Consider the following 19,522-nt stretch of genomic DNA (forward strand, 5'->3'; position numbering starts at 1 on the left):
ACAAGAGACTTGTTCAAGGTCCCACAGTCAATTAGAGAAGAGCTGATATTTGAAACCAAGACAGATTGAACTTTAAGATCTCTGTTTTCCAAAATGACTCCGGTGGCAGAGGTCACAGGTAGGAACAACATCAGACAATCTAACCTCAAAAAGTTTTGTTTCAGTTTGCTTCAGTGGTGAAGACTTAGAAATCTGGGGTTCACAGTATCCGTGGTGATGGAAAGAGACATGTAAAGGCTGGCCCTGGTTGTCTGGGGTCCGCATGGCCAAAGCAGCAAGGTTAGTGGCCACAGGCAGCCTCCAGGAAGCTGCTGCCTTTTCGAAGCCTTTCATCTTAACCCCAGGTATCTTAGTGTGCTATCTACAGAGAAGCACTTAAAAAGAGCACTTAAAAAGAGCCTGCCAGCTAATATCATTACTGAGCCCTTTGATGCATAGAAGAGTCCACATCAGTCAATAAGTTTTAGTATCTGAGTCTTGAGAGGCTTGCAACCCCAGCTGGATGCAGGGGTCAAAAGCAAGGCTTGGAAAACTCAGAGAAACTGTAGCTCTGATCCCAGGAAGAGGGACATTGTGGCTCTGAAGCCCCAAACCCATCTTCACCACAGATGCCTTCCCCAAGGACAGCACCCTTATTTTTCAACCACACAGAGCCCTTAAATCCAATCTTTCCTGCCCAGATAATGCCCCTCCCAATCCCAATTTCAAAACCCACTCAGGAGACATTAGCAGAACAGCTCAATTTCCAACTCACTTCAGCACCCATTCACCTACACATCCTACAGGTGTATGAAGCCCTTCAGAACTCAATGCCCCCAAGCCAGCAACAGGTGCTTCTAAGACGAAGGGACCTACATCCTCTCTGAAGACCTGCTTGAGTCTGCATTCCACCGGTACGACCTGGAGCAAACTGCTCTGCCTCCTAGAGCCACTGAAGGACTCCTCTTTAAGACAGGGAGCAATACACAAGTACCATTAAAGGCAGTTGCATCACTCATTCAATCATCTGTTCATTCATTCAACTCTGCTATAAAAAGTGAATACTTCTCCCCAAGTTTTGAAGTATATCTCCTCCTACCTGCTCAGGAACTATCATTAATCCCTTCTCTCCTATATATTGTCACCCCTGTCTCAAATGGATCCTTCTTATAGGCACATCTCTCCTACTAGAGGGAGGGAGGGAAGGAGGGGGAAGGAGGGAGGGAAGGAGGGGGAAGGAAGGAGGGAGGAAAAAAGGAAGGAAGGAAGGAAGGAACGAAGGAATGAAGGAAGGAAGGAAGGAAGGAAGGGAGGGAGGGAGGGAGGGAGGGAGGGAGGGAGAGAAGGAGAGAAAAAAGAACTTATTCGCTCTATATCTACCTTCAGCTACTTCACTATCTGTCTCCTTCTTAGCAGCTAAAATTCTTAAAAGATGTGTCTATAACTTTGGTCACCATTTCCTCTCCTCTCAAATGGCTTTCACCTCCATCACTCCATCACACAGCTCCCATATAATGAACACCCTCTGTTATCACTAGATCCAACAAAGAACTTTCAGTCTTTATTTTCAACCTTCTGTTTACTTGTATCCTGGCTTCTTACTGAAGCACCATCTCCTCTTGTCTTCCCACCATCTCACTGGGCTTTTCCCCATCTCTGTAGCTGCTCCTCCTTAGTCTCATTCATGGGCTTGTCTGCTTCTGCTAGCCACTGAACTTGAAATCCTTAAGGTTACTGCTTGCCACTCTTCTCACTCAGTCCATTTCCTCAGGGCAATTTCAAATAGAATGGAAGCTATAATTATTGTAACTATCCTAATGACCTCCTAGTATTTATCTACTGCCCTGGCCTCTCCTGCGGACTTTCGGATCCAGCAAGGTAACTCTGCAGGCAATGGGAAAGTAGTTATTCTCTTTGAGTATGATTCCCTCCAAGTGGGGCCATCTCACCAGTTCCTAAAGGCAATCTGTTTGCAAGATGACTGTTAAGAGATAAATAAGGTAGGAGATGCAGTGTGAAAGCAGTTACTGAAAGGGTGGCATGTTTCTATGTAGCTTGCTTCTCCACCAAGGAACAACTTCCCTCTACTCTGTTCTCACCCCAAGACTGATGGTAGAACCTACATATGCTTCTATTCCAGATATTTATATCCCACGGTCTATTTAGTGTTTCCATGGGGATACTTGAGAGGCACCTCCAACTCAACACATCCCAAACCAAACTCAGGGTAATCTTCCCTAAACCTGGCCCTTTCTGACATCCTCTTCTCAGTAAATCCAATAGTATAAGACAGAACCCTAGGGGTCACTCTCGACACCTCCTGCACTTCTATGTCAATACATCCCTAATTTTTGTAGACTTTTTCTGTTAACCATCTCTAATTCTACATACATCTCTCTGCCTCCGCAGTTGAGTACAAGACACCGTGACTGCTCATTTGGAATAATGTGACAGCCTCCTAACTGGTCTCCTTGCTCCCCCTTTTTCTCATTTTCTAGACACTGTAGTTCAGGGGTTCTTTAGATGGGAAAAATTCGTCTTTATTTGCATTAATCTCTAGCATTTCCTTTAAGTATGGATGTAGGCAACAAATCCCAGTAGTATTAGCAGTAACTCTGACTTTGTCATCAATTATAGAAAGAAATATTATATCACATTATAGTTGCTGCTGATATTCTGAAATATAATTTATACTCATCACTACTTCAAAATTATGATAGTTATTAAACCTGAGATTAAATCCTGTTATTTAAGGTATTAATAAAGTTTATATATACACTTCTTTATTAGTGTCTTAAATAACAGGATTTCATCACAGGTTTAACACATACTTATATGTATATGTATAATACATATATATATTACATAATGTATATGTGATGGTAAATGTTTTAACAACTGGCTCTTGGTGGGGGGGGGGGGTGTCCTGATTTTTAATGTTTGCCAGTTTTCATGGTGTAAATACTCCCATCATGACCACATTTAAGCTACCAACATGATATCACTGAACACGGAGCCGGAAAGAAATGTACACGGTAAGCTTTGACGAGCTGGTGGGAATGAGCTGGCCCTGGCACACTGCTACATAGATGTTATCTACCACAGATAAGTTTCTTTAATATTTTGAAAAATGTATCAAACTATTATAGTATACATATGATACAGTATAAGCAGAATCTGTCATAATCCTAAGTATCTGAATCTATGCATCTAAATACAACATTGTGAGATGGGGTCCACAGGCTTCACCAGACTGACAGAAGGGTCCTTGGCACAAAAAAATTAAGAACACTTGTGACTCTCAGAATAATAGTTGCAAAGAGAAATCTAATTAAGACTGTCACCCCCATGTCCAGATGCTGGCACCCCCAGACACACACACACACACACACACACACACACACACACACACACACACACACACACTGAATCCTGTTAACAGCTTCCCACTGCTCTTAGGACAAAGCCCAAATCCTTCAGATGACCTAAAAGGCTGTGCAAGGCCAAGCGCATCTCATCTCCTCTCTCTCCTGCTTCATGCTTTTCATACCCACGGCCCACAACTGACTGAAGGGTAGATTTATAAACGTCGGTCTGTGCGTCTCTCCTGGACACCCTCAGCCCCTACCACCACCACCAGTTACTTGGGAATCTTCTCTGCTGACCCTATGACACACCTCAGGAGCTGGGAATCAGATCCCAAAGTCTCAGAGTTGCAGGCTAATGCCACAGCCTGGATGGCCATGCTATCATACCACCATAAAAAGGTACCCTTGTCCCAGTGGGCATCTCTCTCCCCAGGCCACAGTGGAAGTTTTTAATGGGTCCCTCTAACACTCTGAGATCCTCTGAATACAGGATTGTTGAGGACATAAAGTTCCCAAGGATTAGAGGAAACTTTCCAATGCTTTCCCCAGAGCTGTGTTATCTTCCTTACTGACAGGATACCCTCATTATTCCTCCCATTTGGCAGACACTTGTTTCTTCCCGACTTCAGCAAAGAAAAAGGACAGGTTTTGCCTAATGAGCTGCTGCCCTAGGCCCTCAATCTTCTATATCTCTGTTTATTGCAGGTTACTCTTTTGTTAAACTGTGTGTGTTGCTGTGTACACAAAGAGTTGTCTCTGGATAATGTTTCATTTAAAGAGGAAAAAAATAGGCACCATGTCCTCAGCTTGAAGTGGAAAAGGTTTCCTCTTTCAATCAATGACAAAGGGCTGTCAGCAGCTAAGTAATTTCTAATCACTGTTGGCAAACTTGAGACCATGCCGAGACACGGGGCCATGGCAGGCTTCCTCCTTGAGGGATGCTGTCCTTAGTAGATGGGCTTATGGAGAATTAACTGAGGTGTCTTAAAAGCAAGTCTATGTATCAGCTAATCAAAAACCTGTCCCTTTTTTTCTTGACAGGCACCTTATGTGTATCTCGAGAAAGCCGTAAATTGTGCTAATCCACTTCTTTCACTGATGTCCAGAAGGAATTATTTTTGTTAATGGCCTGGTAAATCAGGAGACTTGTTAGTGAAACTGCTCAGAAAATGGATCTTGAAAATGAAAGCTATAATATTTGTCAGATTTCCAAATTCCCTCTTGGGAACAAAGATGGCAACTGTAACATATTTTTGAAATTCCATTACTTTAATACATCTATGTTGCTTGAGATATGGGATGCTAAGGAAGGCATGCACATAAATCAGAGTAAAAACATAAAACTAAATCCAAAGATAGATATTATGGCTGTAAATTCAGACCTGATTTCAGGGTTAGTATTCCGACAGATTTCAGTGTCATCGCTTACAAGCTTCAAAGATTTGCTCAGGCTCCTTTATGACAACCAGGCTACTTCCTAATGAGAGTGTGATCTTACGCCCCCTCCTCTGCAGGATATCCAAGTCAAGCGACCCCACTGCATCCTCTTCGTGAAGAAACTCACTGGCTTTCTGCACAGCACAGGACAGGGCTCAATTGCTCTCCCACCATTTACTAGAAACACTTTCTGGAGGAAAGGAACTCAAGAGGTGCTCAAACTCACTCATGTACTTGAAAAAAATACTATCATAATGCTTTGGCAAATGTCTAAAGTTTGATGATGTCAAATACTGGTGATGGCGTGAGGAAACGTACACTTTCATACAATGCCAGGGGGGCAGTGGCAGGCGACCGGGCACAACCCCTTCGGAAGGGGAATTTGTCAGGATCTTAAAAAATACATATACATATTACATACACAGATATATAAGTTATATACATACAGTACACACATACATACATATGCACATATTCACATATATATGTATATACTTTTTCACATCTACCTAGAAAAACTCTTTCACATGTGCACATGGGAACAGGTACCCTTGAATCCACATACTCACTATAGGATCATTCTTAACAGTGAAAACCAATAGGGAAAAGACTAAATGAAGTAATTTATGGTAGGCCATGAACATGATATAGCAGTTAAAATGAATGGGGTATTTCCACAGGTATTAACACAGAGAGGTGGCTAAAGTACATTTCAGAGTCAAATGGTAATGCTGTCAACATCTTAGAATAAGGAGAAGGGACAGATTCGGGGTATAGGAGAAGCCTTATTTGTGATTATTTAATTTTTTATTTGCCCTCTGGCTTAAAATCTCAGTTGTGCCATTCACTTACTGGGTGAGTTCTATGCCTCAATATTCTCATCTATGAAGTGGGGACAAATGCCTGTGCCTAACCTGTGCCTGGCACACAGCAGGTGCTCACCAAGCACTAGAAGCTTTTCCCTTGTCACCTTTCCAACATCATTCAATAAATAATAAATAAATATTTTAATATACTCAAGGATGGAGAAAGAACCTTCTTTCTGGTGGCTTTTCTCATGCTCCTACATATTGCCTTTTCAATTTTTGTGTCCATAAGCTCTCCTTACCCCCCCTTTCCTGTCAATCCCTCTTATTTCATCTTTGGCTTGTCTGCTATAAGGATTCAGCTCTGATAGCACTGTGGGAAAGCATAAGCTATTCAGTGACAATTTTTGACTAAGTGTCTTCACAAAATCAAATGTTATTATATCTGTAATTCCCCAGCAAGTAGACAGAGGAATATCAAAGGCTGTTAGATCTTGCTTAACAGAAATATAGGGAGATGGAGATACTAGAAAATGAGCTCCATTATTTCAAAGAGGAAGAAAGTAAATCATTTCATGCATGCAATGATTCAGCGATTCTAAAAAATTAGAAAAAACGGAGAGAAAGAAGGAGGTTTGGAGTTACCCCCGTCTCACTTCATTTCGCAAATGAGGAAACACATGCAAAAAAGTCACAGATCTGTCCAAGGTCACGGAGCTAGTTAGCTGGAGACCAGGGTAAGACCCTGGGATTTTTGGCTAGACTCTGTCCTCTCCTCCGCAATTTGTCCCTTGCCTAGAGCTCAGTAAGATATGCGTTCAAGAGATACTGTAATTGGGGAATAGTCTGTCTCCAGTTAATAAGTTGACCCTGGATAATAAGCAATTCCCTTTGATCATTTTAAGGGAAAACGAAACCACTATTTGAAAATAACCTGAGATACAGTTGAGAATGATGTCTTAAGTTCAGGAGAGCCTAAATAGAATTTGTTAAAATTCTGAAGAAACGTTGCTGTGGATCTAGTTGCGTTTACTTACCCTTCAACAGTTTTCCTCTACATACAAAATACTTCATTATGGCTTTGGAGGGATTAGATCTTGAGCTTAATTGTTCCTTTTACCCTTTATAAGAAACAGAGAGTATCCTTTCTCTTCTAGCAAAACATAAAGCCTTTAGCTTGAGCGTTATCCTTGAACCCACGAGGAGGGATCTCCAAGATACCAGGTCAATGGTTCCATCTTCCAGGGACTCTTAGCACCAAAATCAAGGCATGATGTCATTTTTACCTAGATGGTTTTTGCTCTTCTATTTCTTCTTTGCAGTTAAGTGTTATCTCCCACTCATCCACTTCAGCTGGGAATCCTGGGCCCTTGATCCCTGCCCTTGCCCTCAGAATCCTCCACTTTTCTCACTCTGCCCTTCCCAGATACCAGGCCTCTCCCTATCAGTCATGCTGTCCAAACTGCTAAAGTGAATGGTCTTCAACCAACAAATACTCTGTTTTCTTTTCCCTGCAAAACAACCAGAAAACTTCAACTCTTCTTTGTCTTCTGGGCAAAAAAATGAAAGTGGCCATTTGTTCAAAAGGATTAAACAAATAAAAGCAATTATAGCAGGTTATTTAACAATCTGGCCAATTGCTGCGTTTTTACATGGCATTTGGAACACTGGCCATGTGGATAAATGTGGCATGTCTGCTGTCAGTATAAGCAATTAAAGTCTTTCGTTTAAAAAAAAAAAAAAAAAAAAAAAAGCATGGTCTCAAATGCAAGAGCTTTTATTTGGAAACTAGAAGTTACTTATCATTTGGTCTGAAAACTTTATCAGTCTTGCTCTCTCAAAGACAGCTACTTCCTCTCCTACTTCTGGTTGTCCTGGTTTTCACCCTCCTGATGATTGCTACACCCACATCAGGCCCCACTGGAATATGCTAGAAGATATTATTCTCTGCAAATTTATTACCTATATGCTATGTTCCTCAGTTATATGTTGTCCTTATTTACTACGTCAGAATGAAAGCAAAGCCTTTTGCTTCTGTGGACCTAAAATTTCCCACTGGAGAAACAGAGCATATTCCACTCATCTTTGTTCCACGTGAGTTCCAAGACCAATATGCAAACAAACTCTCCAGATCTCCCTGCATGGAACTCAACTCTACTCAAGAAAAACAAACAAACAAAAAAAACCCAACATTCCAATCAAGCAGGCTGAAAGTTTGGGCAGGAATTAAATGAGATCTTCCCCCAGATTTTCTCTGCTCATTACCTCACTTCCCATCATTAATTCCTTCAGGAAAGGGATATTGTTGCTAAAAAGCAGAGAGAGATCAAGAATAAACAAGTTTAAAGTTTTAAACATCTAAGTTGTTTTTGTTGTTGTTGTAAGAGCCTAAGTTTTTATATTTCAAATCCTAAATCTAAAAGGAATCTGGGTATATATTTGGACTTCAATAGATGTGGAAGAAAGGCTTATGATCCAGGGTAAGCCCACCTATTATTGTCCAGATAAAAATCCCGTGGGTTGGAAGGAGAAGGAGAAATACAACAGATATGGTAAAAGGGACGACGGCATGTCTTCTCTCTGAGCTGCGTTTGCAAGCCCAGGTCAGGAAGGGAGCAACAGAATGGTCCCCACATGCTTTGGGAAGGGACTGAAAGAGCGAAGAGAGAGCTAGAAGATTTACATCACCCTTAAGCTTGGAAGGAGAAGACCGAAGACCAGACAGGTGTACCAATATCTCAGTGGATGCCAGGGTGCCTCCACCCATCAGGCACTGTGGCAGCATATAAGCTCAATAGAAATCAGACAGAAACCTGGGGATTTATGGAGATGATGAATGGACTTCACTTAAGTTTCTACCAACTGGTAGAAAGGGTGATCAAACTAGAAGTGTATGTAAAGTTTTAGAAGACAAAGACGGTTGTTTATTTGCACCCCAGGGTTTGTAGACAGGAGATCAGTACCTTCTCGACACACCCTCATGTCTGTCTGGTACAGTAAAGCACCTCCACATCACACTGCAAAGTCTTGCCTTTAAGGCAGAACTTAGACACTCCCAGGACCTCCGCCAACAAAAGCACCATTAGAAAACAGCCTATTTGAAAAGTTCCAAATCAGACTCTCACTCAGTCCCCAAATCATGTTTATATGAAATCTTTTTTGACTTTGACTCTAGTTCACAGAATGATATTCCACTTGTCATACTCATATTTGGGCATCTCTCATTGCAGTCTCCAACTATATGCCACTGGCTCTGGTTCCAGCTCATGCAGGCCTCCTGAACTACATTTTGTTATCCTGCCCAAACATAACTCTTCTGGCATTTTGCTAGATTTTAGCCTCATACATCAGTTTCTCTACAGACAGTTTGAACCAGCCATGCCACTCTGCATAGCTGAGATAAGCCAAGGATTGGATTTGGCCAGCTAGAGTATTTAATCATCAAATGAGCAGAAAGGCCAGAAAACACACAAATTTCCAGTTACTTTGGTCTTGAGGGTCAACAATCAACTTTATAATGTAATCACCTTTCTCTTCTTTGCATGGCCCTTCTTGGGTTGCACGACCAATCTCTTGATCAAGGGCTATCATATCTTGGTCCTAATAGAGGGAAGAATCCATGGAAGTGGTGGCTGAGTGAAGATAGAGGTTCCCCAAAAAGACAGACACAGTGAAAGTGGAAAACAAGTCCACACTCTCTTCTGCGATAACAAACTCTTGGAAATCTTAATGATGCCCCATGCTTTATGTTGGTGGTTTTCCTTTAAGCCTCTGGATAAGGAAAGATGGATAGGGTGAGAGTACCAACCTCAGACATATTCTAAGTAAACAACCATGAGTAATTCTGCTTAAAATAGAAGTGAAAATATGGATTTAGGTAAGGTGGGGAAAAAAACAAATTTGAGGAACTGGTGCACATTCTTTGACAACCTTAGACTGTTTTCTTTCCCTAAATTTCTTAATGTATCTTCCAATTTAGATACAGCTTTTTAACCCTAAACTGTGCGGACGGGTCATCAATTCATAGTTTTTTCCTCTCCATTGGGTACCTAATCTGGGGAACAGTGTTTAGTTATATAGCTTTAGCACTCACTATGTACCCTGGAGAGCAGGAGTAGGGAGGCTCCAACCAAATATTGAGTAACTAACACGAGCTATGTCCTGGGCTGGGTGTTTCATATATATCCTGTCCCCAATCCACACGGTGACTCTATACGGCATAAATTAAATCCACCATATTTCCTGCGGGGAAACTGAGAAAGAGGTGTATATAGTACAAACAGTATCCAATATGAATCCCAAGTGTTTTTTTCTTTCTCTCCTTTTTATCCTATACCACACCTAAAAGGCCTAAATTGATTGCAGGAGCATATGACTTGTTTTCTAAATTTCCATTTTGAAAAATGATGAGAAATTCACATTCTCTCTATATGTTGGCATGAAAAAAATTTTTTGAGTCTGAGATGCTCAGAGATCCCAAATAAACATTGCGGTTTGAGTCCTGGGTGCTTCATATTCAGTAACTGGGGAAGAGAGTACCCTGCCTCATCCTGAATTTTAAGATTCAGAGGAGGTCTGATGAACAAGGATGAATGTGGGTGTGCGTTTTTCAGAAAACAAATAAGAGCTGCCCTTCAAGGATAAAAGAGAATTATTCAAAACTGAGGTCAACTTAAATCTTTGAACTAAGTCTCCGTGGTGCTATCCCAGCACCAGGGACCACATCTCTGACAAGGAGAGGGTAGCTGAGCCGAGAGTGATCTAGACCTACCCAAGATCATTGAGAGGAACTGGCCCACAAGCAGAAATACAAACACTTCAGTACAATCTCTGCCTTTTGATAAAGCTGGGAGTGCCTTGTGCTGTCTGAACTCCACAGCCGGCAGTGTTTCTGCCTTAGAACAGCGCACTGGAGGGAAAAAACAAAACCAAAAAACCCAGGGATCAATGACTCCATCCTCGGGATCCAAATGGATGTTGTGGAGTCTCTGAAACTGCACAGGGTCTTCAATGGGGTTTTTCAAAGTGAGGAGGATGGCAAAGGGTAAGTGCACATCTAAGAAAGATGGGGGCAGAGTCTTCTGTGCTTGCTGGGAAACACACGGAACTTTGTTCTCTGGCAGCTTCCAGAACACTTCTCAGACAGGCAAAAGAGGGGGCTAGGCATGCTGCCTGAACATTTTGGTAAGGGTGGCTGTTCACTTCTCCCAGGTCGCTCAAAGTTAAAGCTGTAGCCACCTGGTCATAGTGCTCTGTCCTCATGCACTCTTTTTTTTTTTTTTTTTTTTTTTTTTTTACTTGTCTCCCCAGCTTTATTGAGGTATAATTTATTTATATATATTTTTTTAATTAATTAATTAATTTATTTATTTTTGGCTGTGTTGGGTCTTCGGCTCTGTGCGAGGGCTTTCTCTAGTTACGGCAAGTGGGGGCCGCTCTTCATCGCGGTGCGCAGGCCTCTCACTATCGCGGCCTCTCTTGTTGCGGAGCACAGGCTCCAGACGCGCAGGCTCAGTAATTGTGGCACACGGGCCTAGTTGCTCCGCGGCACGTGGGATCTTCCCAGAACAGGGCTTGAACCCATGTCCCCTGCATTGGCAGGCAGATTCTCAACGACTGCGCCACCAGGGAAGCCCAACTGAGGTATAATTGATAAATAAAAATCGTACATATTTAGGAAGAATAATATGATGACTTAATATATGCATACATTGTAAAATGATTACCAAAATCAAGTTAATACACCCATTACCTCACATGTGAGGTAAAAACACTGAATATCGATTCTCCAGCCACCTTAAAATGTACAGTATAATATTGTTAACTATAGTCATTATGCTGTAGAATAGATTCCCCAGAAATTATTCATCTTAAAACTAAAAGTTTGTACTCTTTGACCAACATCTCCCCATTTCCTCCATCCCTATTCCCTGGCAATCACCCCTCTATTCTCTGTTTCTATGAGTTCACCTTTTTAGATTCCATTAAAAAAATGGAATCATGCAGGATTTGTCTTTCTGTGACTGGATTATTTCACTTTAGCATAATGTTCTCCATCTTCATCCATGTGGTCACAAGTGGAAGGATTTCCTTATTTTTTATGGCTGAATAATATTCCGTTCGTGTGTGTGTCCCCGTGTGTGTGTGTGTGTGTGTACCCATATCATATTTTCTTAATCCATTCATCCATCAACAGATCCTCTGTCCTCAGTGTGCACTTGCCTAATGTTCATTTCTTGTCTCCAAGGTATGTGACAGGGAGAAGAAAGGTGCAGTCAGAGAGAGAGGATGGGAAAAGGGAGATGAAGCCACAGAGTGAAAATCCTTGTTTCCATTATTGTACTACACCTAAGGACCTAACAGTCCCTGAGAGTACCATGAGAATAAAAGAGCCACTGAATCTCTCAACAGATTCCTGTGTCCCTTTTCTTAGCAAATTTTGAGATGGATATCCTCCCCCAGTTTTGCCTCCACCACTAGGAGTAGAAAACAGCATTCAGAAAAGCTGTGGAAGCCGCCAGCTTCATCAGGGTCAACTCCTAGTTACCTGCAATGCTGGGTGTATCGCCGCACCTGTAATACTTTGGTGCACCAGGAGGTAATGCCCCCAGAAGCAGCTCTCAACCAACAAGAGGAAGTGGGTAGATAGATTCCCCAGCTTCCTTGCCCTGTGGGTGGTACAGTTCTAGGGTGTCTCTACACAGACTCCCAGAGGTCTTCAATGGGACTGAGCCCTACCCACCCATGATGGTTACATGACCATCTGCACACAACTTATTGCCTTCCTTTTATTCTCTGTACCACTCCCTGCTCCCTTACTGGAGTTTCCTGTAACCTCACAAATTATTTGCACTGAATCCTTTTGTCAGGATCTGCTTTGGGGAACAGAACCTAAGATGCAGGGGGTTGATATGAATGTAGATAACAAAATTTAAAACTGCCCTCTCCCTTGCCCCCATCTACACTTCTATAGAGTCAACATTTCAAGAACCGTTAAACAATTTGGGTTAAAAAAATAGTACAATTACTAGGAATCATTGTATATTCTGTGTATGGGTTGAACACTTTCCTTGATTACTGATCTCAGAACATCATGCTGGCTCCTCTTTTTGCCTTGAATCAACACCCTGGACTCAACAGTCAAGTATTGCTGACTCAATAGTCAAAAGTAGTAACCTCGTCGTTCTCAACACTGACTAACCATCAAGACTTCACATCTGCGATCAAGGGCTTGAATCTGCTATTTTCTGGCTTCATAGGAATTCAGGGGGCAGAGAGGTTCCTGAGTTTTTGCACCAGGCTAGAAGTTCCTGGAGATAGGGTGGATTATACAGGGTTTTTCCCCAAAGCATTTGAATCTATAAGAGCTAGAGATCTCTTGAGGAGCATCAAGCCAGGTTAGATGAGCCCACAAAAGGGACAATCATTCATGAACACAGTAGCCAGGTTAATTGGAAATAGGCTAAAAGTATGTTGGGAGATGGGATGGGTTAAAAGATTCAGGAGGAAACCTGTGTGTAACTCTTGGGTGTAACTCATTTTAAGTCACTGTAGGGCAGACAGGGAGTCTGAGAGTTTAGGAAGCCAAGCATTATTGGACACTTGCTGCTTCTTACAAAAGACCCAACATACTCTAGTTTCTCAAGAACTAGAAACAAGAACTCCTAAGAGAGCAAATGTAAAAATTCTAACCACTGATCTTAATCTACTCAATAAGGGTCACAAACATGTAACTTTATGCTGCTTTTGAGTTTCAAGACTTCCTATTCCATTTTTTACCCCTGTTTAGTGGTGCAAAATGTACCAAATTGGAGTTAAAAGGAAGAAAAAGGGAATAAGATACTTGAAAATCCACATGCTCAAATAATTGAATACTGACTACAAATGAGTAAAATAGCCAAACTTAACATGACTCTGAAATCCCAGAACAAATTTTAATAAGTACAGGATCAGTATTCCTTTGAGCTTTAGGTGAATCCTATTCTTTTTCTTGTATATAATGAGGTGTGCAGCTGCTGAATGGCATGACCAAACACAAGCAGTAAGCAAATATATGGTAAATATGGCCCAAATCATGTATCTCTAGCCAGACCCCATTATTTAGGATAACTGTCTGAAATCAGTGGTTCTTAACTTTTCTGGGTCATGAGTCCTCTTGTTAATGTGATGACATCTTTTGAAACATGTACACACGTGCCGCACTTTGCACACACTTGAACATTGATGGGCCTCCTAAAGTCCATCCCTTAGTATCTGTTCTGTGGATCTCAAGTTAAGAACTCTGATTTATGTTTTGAGGATCATTTGGGGATCTCTTCATTGAAGGGAAGAGTTTTAGAAGTGAATAGCCACCATTTTGTCTCAAGTTGGCTGAGAAATCCATTTAACTAGGTCTTGATACAAGAGAATCATAGAGGGTTTTTTTTTCTTTTAAATTTTATTTATTTATTTATTTATGGCTGTGTTGGGTCTTCGTTTCTGTGCGAGGGCTCTCTCCAGCTGCGGCAAGTGGGGGCCACTCTTCATCGCAGTGCGCGGGCCTCTCACTATCGCGGCCTCTCTTGCTGCGGAGCACAGGCTCCAGATGCGCAGGCTCAGCAATTGTGGCTCACGGGCCCAGCCGCTCCGCGGCATGTGGGATCTTCCCGGACCAGGGCTCGAACCCGTGTCCCCTGCATTGGCAGGCGGACTCCCAACCACTGTGCCACCAGGGAAGCCCCATAGAGTTTTAAAAGAGCCTGAGCCCACTGAATGAGACCCAACTTACTCATTCAGTAGTGAAGGGCGTTCAGTAAAGTTATCTAAGATATTCATTAAAAAATAGTGAAGGGCTTTTGGTATAATCTCAAATTTAATTAACTCAAAATAAATAAATGAAATGCGATATTTAGACAAGCAAACTTTATCTTATTGACAAGATAGACAGACAAATATGTAATAGTTAATGATCAACCAAGCATTCTGCCCATCTTTTTATCACAATGGCACCAACCATATCCACTAAAACAAAGTGCGGTTTCATTTGTGTGCAGTAGGCAGGTCCTCAGTAAACATCTGCTTAGAAAAGAGATGCTCTTTGCCTGCAACAGCACATCATGATGATGCAGCAGTTTCACTGTTCCTATTTAGGAGCCAATAAATAGTCCAATTCTGACAGCTACAAGCCTGGTAGTGAGTTGCCATAAAGCCAAAATCCATAGCATGAAGAAATAGAGACATATAATGGGAATGAAAACTCCACATTCCATTTGGAAAATCATATTCAGCAGCCACCATGCATTATTTTTCCCAAAAAGCACAAAAACAATTTTTTTCTGTTTGAAAAATGTCTCTATTAATTATGGAAACATAAAATCCCACACTGCATCAGAGACTGAACGTGGGAAAATGAACTGAGCTGACTTTTCCCCAGAAGCCACTGATGGAAATAAATGGGTCCAAATGAATTAATACTAAACAAGAGTTATCCATTTATTTTTCCTTTATTACAAGGTGGGGTTAGTAATTTTGGAAAAAAAGACTAAAGTGATGTGTTTACCCTGATAGCATTCCCTTAACGAGAGCTGCTTCTAGAAGCTAATGAGCTTTCATAGCAAACAGCTGGGTACATCTAGATATTAGGGTTAAAAGCCCATCTTATGGTAAATTACTCTAGACTCTAATTTGGCAAGAGTAAATGATTTGTGGTCCAACTGGGGATTTGGTGCCAAGCTCCTAGTTAGGGCTGTATACAATATCTCAAGACCAACTTTCATTTAGTATCAATTTACAAATGAATTATGTGTAAGCAACTGAATCATACAAAACAAAAAACAAAAAAACATGTATTAGACTTTTCTTTGATCACCATCTAGCTTTATTCACCTAGCGCTTTTCAAGATACTGAGAAGAACTGGGATGCGGGGGAGGAGGGAATTATTGACTTGTCTTTTATCTCCATGTTTATCTACTGTTCTCTGAGTGGAATTGCTGGGTTTGAACAATTCTAAGAGGTGTGAAATTGAGTGGTTAAGGGGGGACTCTGGTGGCATACTGCCTGGGTTGGAATCCCACCTCTGCCGAGTTCTAAATAACCAGCTTCCTTGGGCAAATTATTTCACCTCTCTGGGCCTCAGTTTCTTCATCTGCAAAATGAGACTCAAAACTGTGCTCACCTCAATATTAAATAGGAAGATCCATTTAAGCACTTAGCACAGTTCCCAGCACATGGTTCCCCAGTAAGTGTTAGTTATGATGTTGCTGCTGCTGCTGCTGCTTTGAATTATGAAGAAGACCAGAAGGATAAAGAGGGAGAAAAGGATAAACAAGAAGGGGGAAAATGACATTTCCTGAGCGTGTCTCTGCGGGAAACTGTACCTAACGCACTCAAATATGCAGATTTGAAGAATGCGACAAAAAAAAGAGACACTAACAAAAACTACTGAATGATGTGCACACCCTTCCTGTAGTCTACAACTACAGCAACATAACATGTGGGCGCTGCAAGACGTTGAGAGTGAAGCCACAACCCTCAGACATACAGCAGCGAAAGACTCTGGTCTTTACAAGTGACCAGAGTAAATAGAGCCGTTTTAAGCACTCAGTCAACCAGTGTCCTCATTCATTTGTTTTTATCTTCTTTACAAACATCAGATTTAAACCAGTTACCCAAAAGAAAAGAGGTTCAGTCAGCCTGGTCCCTTGCCTAATGGCCAACTTTCCTCCTCCAACAGTAAACCACAGTTAAGATTGAAAAGAAAAAAACCAAAACACAGCCACATCTGTAAACACTCAAATACAATGCGTAAGTTACTATACATGCAGCTCTTAGACTCTGGCTGATCTTGGAACTTTTTCTGACTCCCCAGGCTGCATCTTCTGCTATTCCTCCAAATCTCAAATGGGGAGCACCAGAGGGAGGAACAAGAGTGACTTCGGGGGATGTATTTCTCTGCCCACACCTTCGTAAATAGCCCTTTCATTAAGCTTTCTTCCAATGGCCCAATTGGAGCCGACCATGGTCTCCCTGCCAGGACCTGGCAATCATCCTAATGGGGTAAAGACCCCCACTCTAGCTGGGGTATGTGTTTTCCAGTACAGCGCAACTCCCAAACCAACCACTGACCTCCTGCCATAGGCCAGTCTGCGGCACTTATTTACAGTAACCACCTGGAATCTGTGCACATTTGTGCTTGTAACCCTGTCCTGGAGTGGGGAGCTGACTTCTAAAAACAGTGCTGAGTAATTCAGACATTACCCAGCCCACATTAGAAAAGCTGACCTGCATTTATAGCTCACCCCACTATTATCCCTTCAGCCTCCCACGTCAATTCCATTTGAAATGATGGTTGGGGAGTAATAACCAGAAATATAATCACATCATCACATTTCAAGACACCCTGCATTGAAAGCAGAGCTACAAATTTAAGAAACAGTCCAGGGGAAAAAAGAAAAGCTTTCATCTGGTGCATGAATATTTTCGGTACTGTGGAAAGAGCTTTGAAATCAGACAGACCTGAGTTCTAATATTAGCTTACTGGTTGTGCGACTCCTACTCAAATGCTTAATCGCTTTGATGTTCTTGTTTTCCAGATTTATAAAATGGGGATGATAACATTCACGTTAAATGAAATGGTATTACAAGAATAACCTGGCATCCAGTGGACAGTCAGTAAATGCCAGCCTCTTTTCTTTCATGGTTCCAGATCAAGACATTGAGTCTGCATTTGATTTTACTCCTACTTTAGTCATCAGAGAAAGTCTTCTCAACTGAGAGCTGCCTGAGGGAGAAAGTGTCTGATTACTTCACCGAGGCTCATTGATATCTTAAATCTGGACCTGTGATGATGGCCACTGCACGCACTTGAGCTTTGCTCTCGATAAAGCAAGCACAAACCAGCCATAAGAACACACTTCTCAGAGGGCTATGGTCTCTCTCTGTTTTGTTAAACATCAGATCTAAAGAAATCCTACCACAGGGTAAAACACACACGTACACACACACACACACACAAACACACACGCACACGCACACAGCCCTACAGGGGCTCTTGAAAATCTTATCATTATTCACTGGATTCTCACCCAAATGACAGACATACTTTGTAAATTAAATTACGATATGAACTTCAATCTAAATAATATTTTTTTTCCTAAAAAGGTAAATAATTAACAGCATCTCTTTGGGTGGGTTAGAGGAGGTCTCTTTGTTTTCTAGTAAAAAGTCAGCTTGTATATGGGATGGTGATAGGTTTTATGTCTTGAGCTAATTCAGATCCACTGAAGTGATGTGATAAGTCTTCTGAGGTCTTGAGGAGTGCAGTCACGGATTAGTAATGTCTGCTCTTGAAATGTGTAAGGGACTGACGTTAGCACGAGTATCACCTGTTTGCTACCTTTGATCCAGGGCTCTGGGCAGGCAACATATTATGGTAATGTCCTTTCTGTGGCTACTGCTGCCCTGGCTCTAAACTTATTCTTGAACTGCCTCTTGGGCTCACAAATGAGCCAGTTGAGTTGTGGATCATACAAGGCTCCAAAAGCTGGGTTCTACCAAATCATGCTTGTAACACACCGTAAACGGCAAACCTGATGTCACAGCAACTGAAAAGTCATCATTCTTTCCCACAGTGAAAGAGAAATTTATAGGAATAACTATTAAGAAACATCACAATATAAAAACTGGAGTCTTACCTCATCTGGACGGCTCAATTTTGAGGTCAAAATGTGAAACAATGAGAAGTTACTCCTGCCAAGCACATAGTCAAGGATGAATCAGATCAATGTTCACTGTGCCAGGCTCATTTGGAGGAAGAAAAAGATGACAGGATCCCTGCTCTCAATGGCTATTTGGTCCAGTTGGAAATGGCAAACTCCCATAGGTGATGTGAGCAGGGCTGACATTCAGCCAATATGCACAGACACAGCCATTGTAGAAACACTGCAATACTTCTGTGCCCCTTGGGAAAAGCTGCTGCTCTGAGACCCCTGAGTTCCCCTGCCCTAATGCACCAGCCTTCCTTTGGGAACCCCCAGGACCTCCTTATAATTCAGCAATTAAAGGGTTAATACATGTCACAGCAGGGGAGCTCCAGGAACCCTCTGTGGCCACTAGGGTCACGGTCCATTCTGATTGAACCAGGTAAGTACCTTGAATATCACACTTGGGCTCAAGTGTGGAATGCCTATAAGCCAAAATATCACAAATTTATATTAACAGTCAAAAGTATGAACTGAAATGATAATTCCTGAGAAGAATACACATGGAAAAATGCACCTTTAGAATGTAAGTATGTAAATTCCATGAGATTGGGGACCATGTCTGTCCTCCCCTGTTAAATCATAGCTCCTAGAGGGCTGCTTGGCCCAGAGTAGGGACTCAGTATCTGGTTGTTCAATAAAATAATGAATGACATTGGGTTATTTAGGGATTGTGCCCTGGGGAGGTGTTGAAGGGGCTTCTACAATGAAGAGATGAACAGGAATTGCAGAGAGGATTCTAGGTTGAGACTTGGTACCTCCAGGTACCCATGCACTCCCTCTATGCATCCATAGGGCACAGTCTAGGGTTTTAGCTAGTAAGAGAACTGAGCTCACCTGCCTTTGCTACTTATGAGCTCTGTTACCTTGGGCCAGTCATTCCACCTTACAGAACTTTTGTTTTCTGTTTGTAAAATGCCTCTCAGGGATTAAGTAATAATCTCTATTAGCTGTAATCAATGTACGTAAGGAACCTGACACAGAGGAAGCAGTCACAAGGCTGTAACCTCCAAGAGGGCAATAGGTTTGTCTATGTTGTTCACTGAGTTGCATCCCAGGGCCCAGAAGCATTCTTGAAAAACAGACACAATAAATGTTTGTTCAATGAAAAAACAACCCATATAAATGAATGGTGACAAATTTTCTTCATTGTGTTAAGTGAATAGGAACACAATCTGTTTGGATGCCCTCAAA

The 19,522-nt window shown here is 41.8% G+C and overlaps 1 protein-coding gene and 1 long non-coding RNA gene across 3 annotated transcripts in view; one reads left to right on the plus strand and one right to left on the minus strand.

Moving 5' to 3' along the window:
• LOC137752665 (uncharacterized) overlaps positions 1 to 11,930 on the plus strand; it is a 54,483-nt gene extending 42,553 nt beyond the window's left edge. Inside the window, exon 3 of the long non-coding RNA XR_011071255.1 lies at positions 11,838 to 11,930. This is a non-coding gene — a long non-coding RNA (uncharacterized lncRNA). The remainder of the gene's footprint in view (positions 1 to 11,837) is intronic.
• The window catches only part of CDH13 (cadherin 13), a 1,028,096-nt gene that overhangs the window by 852,303 nt on the left and 156,271 nt on the right, over positions 1 to 19,522 (minus strand). The gene's annotated exons all lie outside the window — the stretch shown is intronic.

Source organism: Eschrichtius robustus, chromosome 19, assembly GCF_028021215.1.
Source record: "Eschrichtius robustus isolate mEscRob2 chromosome 19, mEscRob2.pri, whole genome shotgun sequence".
Taxonomy (NCBI): Eukaryota; Metazoa; Chordata; class Mammalia; order Artiodactyla; family Eschrichtiidae; genus Eschrichtius; species Eschrichtius robustus.